Raw genomic sequence first — 15,174 nt, 5'->3', positions numbered from 1 at the left:
AGGAGTACTTCCGGGGCTTCCGGCCACTCAGTCCTGGTAGGAGCAAGAGGCAGCCCAATGCCAGTACAAAACTACAAGTCCCAGAGGGCCATGCGCCGGCCTACTTAAAGGGGAGCCGAAGGATGTGCGCATTCGGGCTGGTAGTCCGGGTATTTTACACACAATGTCCGGATCCGAAATTTCCAAGTAAGATGCTGGCGCGTTTCTGTTTGTGTAACACTTTAGAGAGAGCAGACCTTTCCATCCATGACTTTACTACAGTCTTAGGAACCCATATGAAATAATATTATAATCTCTATTTTATACGTGAGGAAATTGACCTGCAGAGTGATCAGCCCCAAATCTATGTGCAGCAGTCGTTGTTGGAGAGTGAATTCAATTCCAGATCCAGATTTGGAGTTCTTTCTGCCACAGTGTGTCAGGAGTGCTCACAGTTAACCAGTTTTTGTTTGTTTATTTACTTTTTTACATTATTGTAGTTCTTTGCAGCTTTCCTTGCTTCTCCCGTCAAGCTGCTGTAAGATCCTTGTGCTTCACACAGTGCTTCTATATGCAGAATCAGAACTGCCTATTTCCATGGGTTCATGTAAGAATTAAGAGTTCATGCTCATCCTCATGACATTTCACAACCCATGAGTAGAGAATCCATAAAGATGAAATATTGAAAAGATTACCGTATTTTAAATATTTAATTTCTTATTGGAATGGCACATCTACAAAAAGGAGAAGCAGAGAGAAATATCTTCCATTCATTAGTTCACTCCCCAAGTAGTCGCAATGGCTGTAGCTGAGCTAATCTGAAGCCAGGAGCCAAGAGCTTCTTCCAGGTCTCCCATGTGGGTGCAGAGTACCAAAGCTTTGGGCCATCCTCGACTGCTTTCCCAGGTCACAAGCAGGGAGCTGGATGGGAAGTGAAGCAACCAGGACACAACCCAGCAACCATATGGGATCCCCATGTGCGCAAGGCTAGAATTTAGGCACTGAGCCATCACACCAGGTCTAATGTTAACCATTATTTACCTATATACAGCAACATGGGCAGCTAGAAGACATAAGAAAATAGCTTCAAAATTCTGAATGTAAATTATTTATTCTCAAATTATATAAAAAATTCAGAATCTGGCCAAATTTCCAGTAAAGTGTAAGGGTAGAATAAAGATGATGTGAGCTGGGCCCGGCACCTTGGCCTAGTGGCGAAAGTCATTGCCTTGAACATGCCAGGATCCCATATGGGCAATCGGTTCTAATCCCAGCAGCCCCATTTCCCATCCAGCTCCCTGCTTGTGGCTTGGGAAATAAAGCCTTGGGATCCTGCACCTATGTGGGAGACCTGGAGGAAGTTCCTGGCTCCTAACTTCGGATCAGCGCAATACCAGTCGTGGTAGTCACTTGGGGAGTGAATCATCAGAAAGAGGATTTTCTTTTCTGTCTCTCCTCCTCTCAGTATATCTGATGTTGCAATAAAAAAACCTAAATATTTAAAAAATGAATAAATAAAGATGATGTGAACATTGTGGCAGAGAAGATTAAGCCAAACCTGTAATGTCAGGATTCTATATGGGCTTCTGTTCATATCCCAGCAGCTCTACTTCTTGTCCGGTTACCTGCTAATGTGTCTGACAAAGCAACAGTAAATGGCCAAGTTGTTGGAACCCTGCACCCATGTTGGAGACCCAGCTGGAATTCCAGGGTTATAATTTTGGCTTGGCCTTGCCCCAGCAATTGTGGCCATTTGGAAAGTAACGAGCAGATGGAAAATTGCTGTCTCCCCCTGTTTAACTCTGCCTTTCAAATAAATTAACATTTTTTAAAAAAAGTAGGATAAAAATATAGTCATAGTTGTAAAGTCTCAAAACCTTTCTTCCCATACAGCTTTTACTCAGGAAGTTACTAGAAAATATGCTTCTACTAAACAAGAAACCAATGAAGATGGAAGATATGAGAGGAGATTCAGTTCAGAAAAGCAACAGAATGTCAAAGGTAACAGTCCAAGAAAGTCCCACAAGATAGCTGTGCAGGGAGGAACCAGTTTAGTAAAGAGTTAAGGGGAAAGGGGGAAACTAACAGAGTTGTTAACATGTCTGACAATAACGAAAAGTTGTAGAGAGGTGTTCTACAAAGCTGATGGACAGAAGACTTAGCTTAAGCCAGCTAACCAAACTAACTGAAAATGAAGCTCGATATTTAACCCAGCATAAATAAAACTGTACCATAAAATAAGCACCAAACGGTATTTGTTGTATGTTCTTGTATGTTCTATGCTGCTGTAACAGACTGTCACAATAGATGACTTAACATACATTTATTGCTTCTGTTCTGGAAGTTGGAAATACAAAATTAGTTTTCCTGGCTGTAAAAGGTCAGTGGGGCCGCACTCCTCCAGGCTCTGGGACAATCAATGTCCTCACATTTCCCAGTTTCTACTACAGATATTTTAATAAATGTTGCAATGTGAGTCAAGCAAGAAATGTTACTAAGTACATGGGAGAATATATAAATATTATATAAATATATATATACATATAGCTAATGTCCTAACATAGTCAGTGTAAGTCAAAAGTAATGAATCACAAGAAAAGCAGTTGCATATTACTTATACATTGCTCAGAATTATGAAAATAAAAACAAGATGGCTTAAAATGTTAAAAGTTTCTTCTGAGGAATAGAACATGAGCCAAAAACTATCATTTGTTGGTTTAAAGCTGTTCGATTTTTTTAAAGTAATAAGAAAATTTAACTTCCTAGTTCTAATGTGAAGGAATTGGACCACATCATCTCTAACATTTTCTGCAGTAGATACTCCAGGGGTTCATGTTTCTTTAACTGCTGTTCTAACCCACAGCATCACAGCCTCTGACCTTTGGCTGCCTGCAGCAAAGGCTGTCATCAGCTGCAACCACACTGAATAATAATTGCTTTCCCAGTGGTGGCCAATCTAGCTGACTTTCTGGGTAACTCTAAGCAACTGAAATGTTGTGAAAATGTCACAAACTTTGAGTGTCCATGTCCTTTGATGACTCTGTAACTTTGGAGCTCCTCCCACTGAGAGACAAAGTCCTGGGACTAGCATCATGATGCAGTGGGTAAGACTGCCTGTGAAGTTGGCATCCCATGATTGCCAGTTCACGTCCAGACTGAGTCCCAGCTGCTTTACTTCCAATACAGCTACCTGATAATGTGTCGGACAAGGCAGGGAAAGATGGCTCAAGTTTGCGTCCCTACCACCCCTGTAGGAGAGCTGGATGAAGCTCCTGACTTTGGCTCAGTGCAGGCCCAGCCATTGTAACCATTTACAAAGTGAACCAGGGGGTGGAAACTTGTTGTTTCTCTGTGTCTCTCCCTTTTTCTGTAGTTCAAACTTTCAGATAAATAAATCTGAAAAGTCGATTTCTTCATTCTCTTGGCCTTTTTATGTGATTTGACCAAAATAATACAGCATAAATGATAATGCATTGTTTCTGGTTTAGGCCTTAAAAACACTTGTATGTTTTTGCTGTAGTTCTTGGAACTGTGCCAGACCACTGAAAGACTAAGCCAAGGAGAACCTGTTGAATAATGAAAGACACCTGGTCCCATTTCCTTAGCCAAGAACAAATCAAATCGTAGGAGTTGACTTGTAGCTTACTAAAGACACATAAATAAACCTAGGAAAGACCAGCTGTGCTCAACCCAAATAAAATCACGAGTTGAAATAGTTTTTATTTCAAGCTGTTATGTTGTGTTTTGTTAAGGCCAAATTCTACATAACTCCTACATAATCTGCAATTTTTTTTAATTTTTAAATTTTCTTCCCTATAGCAAATACAGGTAGCTATCCTTTTAGCATTCGTTCGTCTTTCTTTTAAACAGAAAATTTTATTCAGGCAGCTACGTTTCCTCTACGTGACTCAGAATCGTTAGAAGACCCGGATTAATCTAATCAGTGACTTTCTATTCCCTCTCATGATTGATTCAGAGTCAGTCCAATAATCTGAGAGGAAGCTTGCTGGGAACTCCTGGGGAACATTTCTTGATCAGAAGGATGTCATACGAACAGATGACTTACCTGACAAGGACACCTGGAGTTGTACTAACCATCTTGAAATCTCAAAGGAAATAACCTGAGAAGATGACTTGCACAATCAGGTCAACAGAGCAATGAGATAAAATCAACTGGATTCTTGAACTGTGCAAACAACCAGCTCTGGGTCTAACACTGAAACTAAGTTGTGATGCTGGCAGCTCAAATAGGCTCCAGTTCACATTCTGTATTTCATTTGTTAAATATGGCAGTCCTAGACAAGTTCTTCAGTGACGGTAATGCTGCCAATGCAGGTAGCATACTGGAAGAAATACCAGGATGGGCCTGGCATGATAGCCTAGTGGCTAAATCCTCACCCTGCATGCCCCAGGATCCCATATGAGTGCTGGTTTGTGTTCTGGTTGTTCCATTTGCCATCCAGCTCCCTGCTTGTAGCCTGGGAAAGCAGCAGAGGGTAGCTTTGTGGGAGACCTGGAAGAAGAAACTCCTGGCTACTGGCTTTGATTTGGGTCTACTCCAGGTGTTGCAGCCATTTGGGCAGTGAACCAGTAGCTAAAAAATCTCTGTCTCTCCTCTCTTACAAATAAAAGTAAAATAAATCTCTTTAAAAAAAAAAACTGCCAGCCTATGTATCTCAACATTTGTAGCACTTTGCACATTCAGAGGATTTGAACTGGAGTGAATTAGTCATCAATCTAACTTAAAAATTTGTGCACTCTGTTTATATGAATGTTTATTTGCTTAATTCACAAAAGGGATTTTTAAATTACATTCTGAAATAAGGTAATTATTCTTTTTTTTTTTAAAAAATAGATTTATTTATTTATTTGCTTTATCGGAAAGTCGAGAGAAAGATAGAGAGAAAGATCTTCCATCCACTGGTTCACTCCCCAAGTGACCACAATGGCTCGAGCTGAGTCGATTTGAACCCAGGAGCTTCTTCCAGGTGTCTGATGCCGGTGCACGGTCTCCAGGCATTGGGCTGTCTTGTACTGCTGTCCCAGGCCACAAGCAGGGAGCTGGAAGGGAAGTGGAGCAGCTAGGATATGAACCGGCACCCATATAAAATTTCAGCACATGCAAGGTGAGGACTCTAGCCACTAGGCTACCGTTCTGGGCCCATGGTGACTATTTTTACATTCAGATATTTGCAACATCTTCAGTCTTTGATGATCCACCTATACTGTTATTTCTACTTTCAGCTAGAAATTGTCTTATTGTCGATATGATGAGCTTTGAAATGTGAACAATTTGGTCAAGCTAAATCCTCAGTAATTATGACCTTACAGAGTTTTGTTTGCTTTGCTTTTTGTTTAAGTGAATATCTAACAGAAGGGTTATCGAGCTAAGTTTTTGGACTGAAAGTGGTCCACTGCCTGTTTTTATAATTTATTATATCGGTACACAGCCATATCCAACTTTTACATGTTTTCTATGGCTGCTTTCATGCTATAGCAGCAGAGTTGGGTAGTTATGGCACAACAAGTAGGGCCTACAATCCTTACCATACTTATTATCTCTCTTTTTTAAAAAGATTTTTCTATTTTTATTGGAAAGGCAGATATACAGAGAGGAGGAGAGACAGAGACAAAGATCTTCCATCCAATGGTTCATTCCCCAAGCGGCTGCAACGGCTGGAGCTGAGCCAATCCAAACCCAGGTGCTAGGAGCTTCTTCCAGGTCTCCCACAGGGGTACAGGGTCCCAAGGCTTTGGGCCATCCTCGACTGCTTTCCCAGGCCACAGGCAGGGAGCTGGATGGGAAGGAAGCAGGGTTGCCGGGATACGAACCGGTGCCCATATGGGATCCCGGGCACGTTCAAGGTGAGGACTTTAACCACTACGCTATTGCAGTGGGCCGCATACTTACTATCTTGTTCTTCACAGAAGTTTGTTGACTGCTGATCTGTAAGATACACATATGAGCTAATGATAAAAATGACATGAGCACTAACATATGACACTGTATAATTTGGTGAAAACGTAAGGCACACCTTTTAGATCACTAATTCAGACAGATGGGCCTGAACAAATATTCCAGATCATACAGACTTGTATAGTAGGCTACTAATAAAATATTGCTAGTAACAGAAAAAAAAATGGAAGCAACAGATGATGGTATATGCATGGAATGAATGGAAAGATGTAAAAGCAAAACCATCTAATATTTGAAGACTCATTAGCAATCTGATAATTCAGTATATAAACAATATATTCAGTATAATTGCAGTTCTTTGAATTGCACAAAACATACCACATAAGTAAAAGCAGTTATTTCTGGATAGTAAAATAAATCTCTGTATAGTAAAGTTGGCTTTAACTTCATTCTTCGGAGATCAGACAAGATCGGGCGCGTAACTTTATTCTTCACATTTCTCTATATACTACATTGAATTTAGGAACAGACATTATGACAGTGGTTTAAGCCACTACTTGGGGGATGCTAACATATCATTCAGTGTCTGTGACTCAGTGCCAGGCACTCTGCTCCCAATGCAGCTTCCTGCTAATGAATCCTGGGAGGGAGCAGATGATGGCTCAAACTCTAGGGTCCAGCCATCACCGTGGAGACTCAGATGGAGTTCCAAAATACAAGATACAACCAGGCCCAGGCCTGAGCCTGGCAACTGGAGTCAACCAGTAGATGGAAGATATTTCTTTCTTTTCTATTTTTGATGTTTCACATAGTTGATTAGGGTGATAAGGCTCAAGGGCTACAGGAAAGTAGGTGAGATCACCATTTCCACGTTCTCTTTTTTATTTTCCGGTATCAGGGGAGAGGGCAGACAAGGAGAGAAGCCACACAGCCTCCCAAATGCCTCTGCACCCTGGGATGGAGGACAGACAGACACCTGACACCACCCCAGGGTCCTGATGTGGGGCATGCTGTGGGAGTGCTGTTCATGAGGTTTCAGAAGATTAACAGTTCTGAATTACTGCCAATCTTGCCACCCCAAGCACAATGAAATCTCCCCAGAATCCCTTTGCCCAGTAATTCATTGCCAACACTTGGCTGGGGTAGTTGATCCGTTTGATCTTTCTTCCATCCTGTTATGGTACCAGGTGTCCTCTGCAGGTTCCAGTGTACTGCCATATCCTCCATGTGCAACTGGATATCCTGTCTACTGCTCCATCTAAGCCACTGAGGAGGCCAGTTCTGACACATGCATTCCATGGTCAGACCATGGAACCTGCTATTCTCCCCATGGTTGGGGTTCTGAGTCCAGCAGTTCAACTTTTAGGGAATCGACCAAGAAACTTCATCTGAGGTGATCCCTGACCTAATTCTTGGGTGTTTGCCAATACAGGGTCTGGCACAGTCTGTCACCCCATTCAACTTATGCCACACTGGTGGTTGCAATTGCTGGATCAGTTCTGTCTCCAGCCCTGTCTTTTACACAAACCAATGGGTGTTGCAGCCCATCCTGATCCTGCCAGCCACACACTCATTCTTCATGTACACTAGTGGGAATGTAGCCTAGTTGGAACAACCCGCAGTAACCCCCACCAGGTCCACCCTCTGCCCTGATTCCTGTGCTTGTTAGTATGTACAGCAGACCGGTCTAGTCTGTCCCACATCCCGTTCAGTTCTCATACATGTTGATGGGTATTGAAGCCCAGTTCGTCCCAACCAGCCCCACTATCCAGCCCACACATGTGTTGATGGGTGCTACTATTAGTTTAGCCATGCCTGCCCCAGTCCTTGTTCTTATGCTCACTAGTGGGAGTGGCAATCCACGAGGGAGGTATCCACTGTTCCCCTATCAGTCCCACTCCCACTTCCAGATCCTGCACTCTCCTCTAAGATGGTTGTGCAGTTTAACTTGACAGAATTTGCCCCTTGTGCCAGCATCTGCCAGCTGATGCTACCATGGCAAAGCCCAACCAACCCATATGTACTCTGATTTATGCATGCACCGTTAGGAATAGTTAACCCAGCCTGGCTTTTCCCTGATTCAGCTTACATGCAGGCCAACAGGCCCCCAATCCCAGCTCTCATGCTCACCAGTGGGAATGATGGTCCAGCTGGGGAGCCCAATGCAGCCCCCTATCAGATTCACCTCCTCCCACATTGGGTCTCACGTATGCTTGTTGGGTGCTGCAGGCCAGTCTGGCATGACCTGCCTTTCAGCATTTGCCAGTGGGTGTTGTAGCCTGGCTGAGTTGACCCAACCCCGATTCTAACTCACGCTGGTGGTGGCTACAGCACAGCACAGCCCAGCCCATCTGGCCCTAGTCCTGGCCCTCGTATGAACTGGCATGTATTGTGACCCAACCTGGCCCAACCCACACTCCATTCTGGTGCTCAGATTCGCCAGTGGGTGATATGAACTGGCCCAGCCTTTCCCCCCTTACATGGGCTACATGTATGCCATTGGGTACAGTTCCCTGGCCTGGTCCAGGCTGCTCCCTATCATGGTTCTTGTGCTCACCTGCAGGGATTGTGTCCCGATAGAGGAGTTGTCCAAGCTCCTCCCTCAGAACCTCTCCCAGTGCTAGATCTTGTGTACACCAGTGGGTTCTTGGGCCAACCCTATTTAGTCCACCTCCTGTCCTAGCAGGAACAGTGGCCTTTCCTGACTGGCCTTCACCCATTCCAGTTTTCAATGTTATGTTACAGCCCAGCCAAGGCTGGTGTACACCCAGACACAGCTTACACATGGCTCAGCAGGGGCAGAGACCTAGTCCAGTCCGTCCTACACCTACTCTGGTTCTCATGAGCACCTGTTGGTACTAGAGTCTAGCCCAGTTTAGTGCACCCTAGACCCAGCCCCACACTTGTCCTGAGGGACACTGCAACCATGTCCAGACCAGACAGCAGCACTCACTCTGGGCTTTGTACTCTCCCATGGGAACCACAACCCAGTCAGTGCATCTCCTTTGCTCCCCAATCACGCCTGTGGCCAGCCATAGATCTTGCATGGGTCAGTGGTTGTTCTGATCCAGCTTGGCATAGTCCCTTACCTATCTTGGGCTTTGCGTTTGGATGTTGCTCCCTGGCCTGACCCAGCCTGCTCCCACTCCTAACTCTCACTGGTGGGTGCTGGAACCTGGCTGTGATCAGTTTGCTCCCATCCCTGGCTCATACAAACCAGCAGGTGTGACAGCCTATCCCAGCATGTCCTGTCCTCTAGCATGGTTTCTGCACTTGCTGGTGAGCTAAGGTTTGCTTGGCCCTGCCCGGTCTGCCCCGTTCCAAAACCAACCCACACATTTACCAACAGTTGGAACTACTTTGCCCAGCTTGCCTGACCCCCAAGCCTGGACTACGTGCTCACCAGTGGGAGCTATGACCCACTAGGGGAGTTTCCCACATACACTCACTCAGATCACTCCCAGACCCAGATCTCATGCTTGCCATAGGGTGCCAGGACCTTGCCTATCAAAGCCTACCTTCTCCACCTTGGCCTTGTATGAACTGATGAATGTTGCAGCCTGGCCCGCCCAACACTCTGTTTTAGGATGTGATGCATATTTGAGTGCTGCAGCCTGGGCCTCGCCAGGCTATTTTCAGTCCCTGTACCCATGTGTGTGGCAGGCTCCTTGGTCACACCTAGCTCAACCCATTAACAGCCCAACCAGCAGGAGTCATATTTCCACAGGGTTTGGCCCAAATATCCCCCACAGAATCTACCCCTGGACCTGGTTCTCTCACATGCTGGTTAGTGTCATGGGCATGCCTAAAGTGACCCATCCCCTGTTCTGACATTCAGTCAGGTACTGGGATCTAACCCTGCTAGACAGGTCCCCAGCCCTAGCTTTTGTGTGGAGTGGCATGTCATGGTCAGCAATGTTCATGCTAACAAACCCTACTCAGGCTTCCCATGTGGGCTGGTATTAGTCCAACGGAAAAGCTTTCTTATTCTCTTGTATTTTCTCTCACCCACTCACTCTCACTTCCAAGTAGATGAAAATAATAATGAGAGGGAGGGTGTGGGGAAGTGGGGGGAGAATCCCAGATTCTATGTAATTACAACACAATGTAATTAATGAATTAATTTAATAAAAAAAAGAAAATAATAATGAGAGTCAGTCATAGTCTCCTATCAAGGAAAAGCCCAGAACTGGATGGCTTCACTGCTGAACTCTACCAAACACTGAGAGAATACTAGTCTTTCTCACTGCCACCAAAAAAAAAAAAAATGAAAAGAGAATACTTCAAAATTCATCTTAGAAGAGCAGTATTACCCTGATACCAAAATAAGAACACTATAAACCCATTATAGGTAATATTTCTGATGAAGACAAATGCAAAAAGGCTCAGCTATTTACTAGCAAACCAATATTTAGCAGTTCATTAAAATAATCATTTTCCATGAACAGGTGAGAATACCAGGGATATCAGAATGATTCAATAAATGCAAATATAATCATTGCTATGAACAGGAAAAAAAGGACAAAAAATGCATGATCACCTCAATAGACACAGAGAAAAAGCATTCCACAAAATCCAACATATTTGCATGATTAGAAATTTCTGCACAAAACACACATAATATCCAACAAAATAAAGGCAATATGTAGCAAGCCCACAGCTACCATTTCTGAATGTGAAAAGTTGAAGGTTTTTTCTGTAGGGTGAGAAGACAAAGATGCCCAGTTTCACCCTTATACATAAGGTCTGGAGGGATAAGCATTTGGTGCAGAAAATTAAGATGTCAACTGGAAGAACTATATCCCATTTGAAGTCCCTGGGTTCAGGTCCCAGTTCTGCTTTTGATCCTACTTCCTAGTAGTGCACACTTGAAAGTGGCAAGTTATAGTTCAGGTAGCTGGGGTCTTGACACTTACATGGGAGACCAGAAATAAATTCCAGGCTTCTGGCTTTGGCCCTGTCTGTTGTACCATATGGGGAGTGAACAGAATGGAAGATCTCATACTTTTTCTCTTTCAAATAAATTAAAAACAAAGAAAAAAATGCTCCTTATTGTACCCGAAATCTCAGGCAAATCAAATCATCTAAATTAGGAAAGTGAAACTGTCTCCATTTGTTGACATGATTTTATACATAAAAACCCTAAAGTATCCACTAAAATGCATTAAGATAGATAAATTTCAGCTAACTTGCCAATTATAAGATCAACATAATTAGCAACATTTCTATACACTACCCAAAAATCATCTGGAAAAAAAATCAAAGAATGTCATTTCCAAGAGCATAAAAAAAAAATCCACTTAGGAGTAAACTTTACCAAGGAGGTGAATGACTAAAAGTTATAAAACACTGATGCAAAAAAAAAAAAAAAAAAAAAAAAAAAAAGAGAGAGAGAGAAAGAAGCCAAATATGAAGAAGTGTTGCTGTTCCATGGTTAAGCTGTCACTTGGAAATGTCCACATCCCTTATGGATTATCGGCCACAGTGTGCTTCCGATCCACTTTCCTGTCAACACACCTGGGAGGGCAGATGACTCAAGTATTTGGGTCTCTACCACATATCAGAAACACAAATGGAGTTTCTGGCTTCTGGCTGAGGCCTGCCTAAGCCCTGGATGTTCTGGTCACTAATCAGTAAATGGAAGACTATTTTAGTAACCCTGCCTTCAAATAACCTTTTTAAAAAATTGATGATCTAAGTGAATAAAGGATATCACATATTTAGTTACTGATTATTTTTATTGGAAAGTCAGATTTACAGAAAAGGAGAAACACTTGGTTCATAATCCAAGTGGTTGCAACAGCCAGAGCTGAGCCAATCCAAAGCCAGGAGCTTCCTCAGGGTCACCTTGCAGGTGAAGTTCCCGAGGTTTTGGGCCATCTTCTACTGCTTCCCCAGGCCACAAGCAGGGGACTGGATGGGAAGTGGAGCAGCCAGGACACGAACTGGTGCCCATGTGGAATCCAAGTGGATGCAAGGAGAGGATTTAGCTGCTAGGCTATCATGCCAGGCCCAAGATAATCCCATATTTATGGACTAGAGAAACTACCATTGTTAAGATGTCCATGCTTTGCAAAATGATCTACGGTGTTGGTGCATTCCCTCAAATTCCTGTCATTCTTCATAGATTAAACAATCCGAACATTTGTATAGAATCATCACAAATCCCAAATTCCCCCTCCCCAAAAAAGACAGAGTCTGCCAGATTCTAAATATTCACAAATTAGTAATCAAAACAGCATGATAATCACAAATAGGCACACTGAATGCCTAGAAATGAAGTATACATCTGTAGTCAATTCAACGAAGATGCCAAGAGCATTCATACATGTGCAAAAGGTAGTATCTTCAATTAGTGGTGTTGGGAAAATTAGCTAGTAAAATGCAAAAAAAAAATGAAACAGCCATTTCTTCGGCCTTTATGTCACAATCAACTAAAAGTGGATTAGAGATTTCCATCTGAGACCTGAAACTATAAAACTATTAGAATATAAGGAGAAAACCACATGACCTTAGTTGGTAGATAATTTCTTGAAGATGACATCAAAAGCCTAAGTAACAAAGAGACCTCATCAACTAAAAAAAGCTTCTGCACAGAAGAAACAACATAATGAAGAGACAGCTCACAGATTAGGAGAAACTATTAACAAATTATTCATCAGATAAGGGAGTTATATGAAAATAGGCAAGGAAACTAGACACTTTACAAAAGATGACATATAACTGACCAACAGGTATATGAAAAAACTGCAGTGTCACTTCTCAGAAAATGCAACTAGAACCACATGAGGTATTTCTTCACAATTGTGAGAATGGCTACTATCAAAAGATGACAAAAGAATATGGAAAAGGAGTCTTGCATACTTACTGCTATTATAAATCAGTACAGCCTTTTGGAAAACAACATGAACGCTTCTCAAAAACCTGAAAATGGAACTACCACACACTCCAGCAATCCTGCTAAGGAGTGCATAGCAAAAGGACTCTTTATCTGTAGGTGAGATATCAAAGATTTTAGAACATGGTACTTGTACTTTTCAGCCTTTACAAAGTTTTGCACAAGTCAGTGTCACAGTGTAACTGGTTAAGCCACAGCTTGCATTGTCAGCATCCTGTATGAGCACTGGCTCAAGTCCTGCGGCTCCACTTCTCATCAGGCTTAATGCTTCTGTGCCTGGGAAAGCAGCAGATGGCTTAAGCTCTTGGATGTCAACACCCACTTAGGAGACTCGGAGAAGTTCCTGGCTCCTGGTTGGGTCAGTCCTGGCTGTTGTGACCATTTGGGGCAATGAACCAGCAGATAGATCTCTTTCTCCCTATTTTTTTTTTTTACTCTTCATATAACAAATTAGTAATAATAAGCTAGTTCTGTGAGCTTAAAGGAGGTTAGATACACAAGAGGTTGACTTGGGCTTGGCATCTTATATGTGATCCAGTTCTGAATCTTTGGGGTTTTAAGTTACCTTTGGGTAGTGTCAGATCTGCATTTAAGTAATTAAATTGAATTGACTCATTGGACACCAAGTTCATGTTCAGAGAACTGTTGGTCAATATGGAAAATACCCACATTTGGTATCAAGTGTTGAATGTAGAAACATCATAACAGTAAGCACATAAAAGTGCATACAATCGAGTTAAACTGCTCTTTTAAGCTAATCCATTTTTTGTAGTGCTCAGTTCTACTCTCTCATGCCCATCCTTACATCCTTAGGATCTTCCAAATAGCCACTTTGAACTTCTATTACTCTGCATATTACATGTACACTACTGGCCTTCTGATTGTTTTGGTATCCTGGTTAGAACACACCTTCTCAAAACTTGCAAAACTCACTTATTGTAGTGGCCTTTTCACAGGTAACCAGCAATTTGAATTCTCATTGAATAATACAGTCTTTTCTCACTCACTGGGTGGATTTTTTTCTAGAAATCCTATTTATAATTTCTTGAGACCAAAAATTCTTCCTTTTTAAAAAAAGATTTTTGTTATTGGAAAGTCATGTATATATATGTATGTATGTATATATATATATATATATATGTATATATATATACACACAGACACACACACATATACATATACACACACACAGAGGGGAAGAGACAGAGAGGAAGATCTTCCATCCGTTGATTCACTCCTCCAGCACCTGCTTCGGCCAGAGCTGTGCCAGTCTAAAGCCAGGAGCTATTTACTCCCCAGGTGACTGCAACGGTTGGAGGTGAGCCGATCCAAAGCCGATCCAAAGCCAGGAGCTTCTTCCAGGTCTCCCATGAGGATGCAGGGTCCCAAGGCTTTGGGCTGTCCTCTACTACTTTCCCAGGGCACAAGCAGGGAGCTGGATGGAAAGTGGAGCTCCCGGGATTAGAACCGGCACCCATATGGGATCCCAGCGCATGCAAGGCGAGAACTTTAGCCACCAGGCTATGGTTCTGGGCCCCAAAACTACTTTCCATACAGTTAACATCATCAATTTCCAACAGGAAAAGTTATTTTCAGCATTTGATACAAGTCAGAAATAAAGACTTAAGATCATGACTGATAACTGGTCTGTAAGATCTCCATCAGAACTCGCTGTTATTCATAATAAACTGGATACTGTATTAAGATTCAGGGAAACGAATTCAAGCTTCTGAGTCTCAATTTTTTAACTGCTTTATTTGCAAAAATTAACATTTTGTGATTTTTACTATTTCAATTAATTCATTTAAATGCCAGAAAGAGAAAGATTATATTTTGTTAACTCCCAAAATGCATGATAACCCCAGGGCTGGGCATATGGAATTCAATGGCCTGAAATTCAATGTGGGTCTCCCACACTGGGGGCAGAAATTCAAGCATTTGAATCACTACCTGCCGCCTCCCAGAATGCACATTAGCAAGAAACTTAAATTGGAAGCAGATCCAGGCCTCAAACTAAGGGACATTGGGATGTGGTGTCCTGAGCAATAACTTAACTGCTGTGCCAAATGTCTAGTGCATGATTTTTAGTTAGACTTCCTGGTTTCTGGGTTCATCCTGACCTTTCCAGACTTGGCTGCTGAGGTCACTTGGAAAGTGAATACTTCGACTGAATTTCTATTTCTCCCTTTGTCTCTGTCATTCTACTTTTCAAATAAACAAATCTTTTAAAAAGAATAAAATTCATCCTACCTTGCAACACACATGCCCTTTTAACATGGGTCCTTTGAACTCTTCCAAATCCATATTCATTATTTTCTTTATTCTTTGGCCCACTGCATTTAAGCCATGTCCTCACCTCAGGCTAGTTCTGGGGCTTACA

The sequence above is a fragment of the Ochotona princeps genome, chromosome 4 (genome assembly GCF_030435755.1).
Source record: "Ochotona princeps isolate mOchPri1 chromosome 4, mOchPri1.hap1, whole genome shotgun sequence".
NCBI lineage: Eukaryota > Metazoa > Chordata > Mammalia > Lagomorpha > Ochotonidae > Ochotona > Ochotona princeps.
Note: the sequence above shows the minus strand (reverse complement) of the source record.